Source organism: Oryzias latipes, chromosome 12, assembly GCF_002234675.1.
Source record: "Oryzias latipes chromosome 12, ASM223467v1".
Classification (NCBI taxonomy): domain Eukaryota; kingdom Metazoa; phylum Chordata; class Actinopteri; order Beloniformes; family Adrianichthyidae; genus Oryzias; species Oryzias latipes.
This window is the reverse complement of record NC_019870.2, coordinates 22,479,271-22,483,830: the sequence shown is the minus strand read 5'-3', so window position 1 is coordinate 22,483,830 and position 4,560 is coordinate 22,479,271. Positions and strand designations below refer to the sequence as shown.

General features: G+C 44.3%; 1 long non-coding RNA gene across 1 annotated transcript; it reads right to left on the bottom strand.

Moving 5' to 3' along the window:
• Positions 1–2,498: 2,498 nt before the first annotated feature.
• LOC111948349 lies at positions 2,499–4,304 on the bottom strand. Its single transcript, XR_002874322.1, has 3 exons — positions 3,393–4,304; positions 3,014–3,315; positions 2,499–2,933 (listed from the first exon to the last, which is right to left on the bottom strand). It is a non-coding gene; the product is annotated as an uncharacterized LOC111948349 (long non-coding RNA).
• Positions 4,305–4,560: the final 256 nt, after the last annotated feature.

Here is a 4,560-nt window from a genome sequence, read left to right as displayed (position 1 = left end):
CATAAATGCTATACCACAGCATGAAAGATCCAAAGAGGTGAAGAACATAGACCTGAACAGAGACGATTTACCAGTAGAGCGTGCATTGGGTGTGCTGTGGAGTGTTGACTCTATCTATGATCCCCTGGGTTTTCTTGCGCCATTTGTGCTGACCGCAAAGCAACTCCTTCAGATCATGAGCAGAAGACGAGTTGGTTGGGACGATCCTTTGCCACAGGATATCGTGAGGGAGTGGAAAAAATGGTTGGATGGACTTCATCAACTTCAAAGTTTTGAAGTCACCCGGTGCCTTAAACCTCCAAATTTTGACAATACTATGAGCGCTCAGCTTTACCACTTCAGTGATGCAAGCGAGGAAGGTTTTGGAACAGTGACCTATTTATTGCAGCATGACTGTAAATGGCAAGTGTTGGAGCTGCATTCAGATAATGGAACCAATTTTGTTGGGGCTGAACAGGAGTTAAGAGAAGGAGTAAGAAGATGGAATCATTCTCGAATCAGCAACACCCTACTTCAGAAGGGAATCAAGTGGATTTTTAATCCCCCCACTAGATCACATCATGGTGGAGTGTGGGAGCGTCTGATCAAATCAGTGCGAAAGGTTATGAACTCCTCTTACTAAGAGCGCGCTCCAGGCCGTCTGTCTGCGCGCGCACACACGCAGACTTTTAACCGAACAGGATTTGTGAAAATATATTTAATAATTAAGTTGCAAATTACACAAAAGAGGAATGCATGAAAAGATGAGGCTGGAGGAGGGATATGAATCTCTTTAATAATATCAATAAAAATACGTGTTTTTTTCCTGCGGGACGGGAGACTATACAAAATCAATGCATCTCTATTACTGTGCGGGACTAAATTCAATGAGTTTTGCGGGTGCGGGCGGGAGTGGACATACATATTGCGGGTGCGGGCGGGAGTGTAACGCAAACGTTGCGGGAGCGGGCGGGATTGGTCAGAAATTCAGCGGGCGCGGGCGGGAGCGGGATGAAGAAAATAGTCCCGCGCAGGGCTCTAGTACCTACCTCAGCTTCAAGAGCGGCAAAAATGGCAGAGCATCCGAAGAAATCTTGTTCCTGGGGATATCGTCATCATCTTGGATGATTCTGTACCTTGCAATTCATGGCTGACTGGTCGAGTTGTGGAGACAGTTCCTGACCGAAGAGGACTTGTGCGACAAGTTCGCATTAAGACTAAGACTAGTTTTCTAAATAGACCTATTACCAAAGTGTGCCTTCTACAGGAAGCAGAGGAGCCATGAAGATCTGAAGAAGACTTTCTATTTAACATTGACTCTTACTGTTGGACTGGTTTGAATGATCACTTGGGCTGGGTAAAGCTCACATGGTGGGTTGGTGTTTTGTTACCTTGATAGTTTTGTCTCCTACACATTGAGTAGGTAATTATTATGTGTAATAATTAGGGGCCGGAATGTAGGAGCCATATTGAAGGCGGCACAGGTGAAGCCCTGCGTCGTCTGCCAGGTTGTGGGTGTGTCACTGGGGGCGTGTGTGGCACGAAGTTTGAAAGGTGATCACTTACTCGCGGTAATGCATGTGAATGGATGAGAATGGGGTGAGCCGCGGTGATCACATAATTTGTTGACCGCGTTACTTGATCGCGTTATTTGAGTGGTTTTGGAAGTCTGTCACTGCTGGAATATTTAATTTATCAATCGTTTGGACAGTATTGTTTGGAAACCTGCAGAAGAAAATAAATACTTCGCAGCCAGGCAGACGTTTGGGACTTTTCATTGGAACGCGCGTCGGACAAAGAAGCCGCAGCTTAGCCCACGGCGGCCCTCAACACTGTTTAGCCGCAACATATAATATTTAAATACTATCAGTAAGTAGTATTTTACTATTTACTAACATTAACTATTAGTAAATGTTTGTTTATGAGTTACATGTTTATTTGTACATTGTTGTTTATGTACTGATGATTAACACTACACAGTAAGATTGCACAAAGATACTTTTGTATTAACAGATGAGACGTTTTATTACAAAGACAGAATGCAGCGACTATCGTATATCATGCTCTGTTGTAAACCAAGCAATGCTGTTTTTTTTTTATTGTTTAGTGGAGGACTCAATCACTTTTGATTTGTATTCTAAAGGCTTAGGTTTTCTTTTGTCCTTGATTAATTTAACATCACCTCATCACCCGTTTCCTCTCCATTAAAGTTTTTACACTGTTTTACAATCTGTAAGTGTGTTTAATAGTTTATAGTCAATATCCATGTAGACTGTTTCTAGTCAGAGGGTGTCTTCATTCTAAAGACGGTATACGTTGTTAAGGGATGATGCATTCTTTTTTGTGGGCTAAAATCTTGAGCAACCCAACAGGAAATCTATTTACCAACGAGGGGTCGGGAACCTTTTTGGCTGAGAGAGCCATGAACACAACATATTTTTTTTTCGTGAGAGCCATACAATATGTCTAAAACTAAAAATACAAGTGAATGTATGCATTTTATGTAATTTAAACACTTTCAAAGTACAATAATTCTGTGGATTCTTTTTAATAACATCGTTAATGTAGCGAACTGATTTGGACTGGGTGGCTGTTGGGTCGCGTTCAATTATATCAGCAAAACTGTCATGACGTCAACAACGTGCCAGACCCAGACGCTGAAACCCAGAAGTAAACTCAGACCAGGGAATCTTGGAACAGATTTATTTCGAATGTCCAAGAATGAATTAACGTATAGTTGCAAGATAATGGTAAGTAGATTCAGAAGGGTCGCCGGTAGCGTCAGTGCTGGAGTTCATGATGATGGTGCCGTGGAGGATAAAGACCGTGGAGGAGGACTTGAGGAAACCACTGTGATCGAGACCGGAGCATGACGAGGATGACACCGTGGCCTGAGCAGGATGGAGCGAAGAGCTCTGGACATGGAGGAACCAGCGATACCCGTGGAATGGAACCTGAAGGCGAGCGACAAGGCGTGGTAAGTACAAAACCAAACTAAGTCACTTAGCTTAACTTGGAGGCCAGACATAAGCACCGGAGAGTGTAACGAACTGGCGATGAATGCTGGGGTTGGATCTCCTTAAGAAGGCAGGCAGGTGATGAGGCGAGTATAGGCAGGCGGTTCCAATCAGCAGAGCAGAGGAAAGAGAGGAGGGGGAAGGTAAACTGCCAGAGGCACTATGACAAAAACATTGGTCTTGTGCGGCGGCGGAGAAAATAGAGGAGAGCCCTTGTTGCAGCCTGGGTGAATTTAGCGATGATCTCTGCAACATCGGTTCAAAGGGAGGTTTGGATGAAGCAACGGACTCAAGACTGGTGGGATCGCATTGTTGGAACCTGGGGTCAAGGACTGTGGGTCAGCAACTTTCATATTCGACAAGAAACCTTTGAAATATTGTGTGTGCGGTTGTCACCAATGCTCTCTTAGGAGGATCCGACATTTCGCCAGGCAATCTCAGTGCAGAAGCGCGTTGGTGTTGGACTATGGTGGCTCGCAACAGGAGCTGGTTATCGAACACTGGCACATCTGTTTGGCATAAGTGAGGCATCAGCATGCCTAATAGTCCGGGAGTTTTGCCATGCCGTACGAAATGAGATGATGCGCGAGTACATCAAGCTGCCAGAAGGTGAGGAGTTCCAAACCATACTTCTATGATTTAAAAATCGATGGGGTTTCCCCTCAGTGTGCCGGGGCTATAAACGTGAGTCATATCCCAGTCATCGCTCCAGTTGAGAACCATTAGGATTACTTTAATCACAAGGGATGGCATTCTGTGATCTTGCAAGCAATTGTGGACCACAAATACTGGTAAGGACATACATAATGATTTGTCTCCCTTGTTGTTGCTATGCCTTTTGCCATGTTATTGCGTTATTACGTGTTGTTTTCCATTTGTATCTGTCACTATCTTTACTCAGATATCATGTTTTTCTCTTTATTAATGTACAATTAATACTTCCACCCCAATAGTTCCACAAACATCAACATTGGATGGCTAGAAAGTGTTCACGACTCTAGGGTTCTTCGTAATTCTGTTCTTCGTAATTCTTTTATCTACGAGAAGGCAGAAAGAGGAGTCCTCTTTCTAAACGTGAGTAATTTTTCCACCTGTTCACCTGGATATATATTACTGCCATGCAGCTCCATTCACTGCCAGAACATCTAGTCTACGACTCAACTACCAGCCAGCTCTCACGCTCTGTGTTTCCAGTCTGCAGCTCGTCATCAAATCTGGATTTCTGCTCCATAACGCTCACAAGTCTGCAGTGACATGCCCGCCGTTTATTCCTCCCGCTTATACGGACTACGAATTCATGCTATACGTATTATGCTTCTACTGACTTACCTTGCTTTGATCACCTATTCCTCATCGCCAAGTTCTGCCTCAAGATTCAGCCGTAAGACTTTTCCTCTGCTGCAATCTCTGTTACGGACTTCCTCATTCTGGAGTCTGCGTCCCGCCCCTCCATGAACTCTGGACTCTGCTCCGTCTGTTTTCTCCTCTCACTCCTGGCCTCCAACAAGTCTGTCTCCACGCCCCCCTGATAATTGTGTCTGATGAAGATTCTGAATAGCATCCT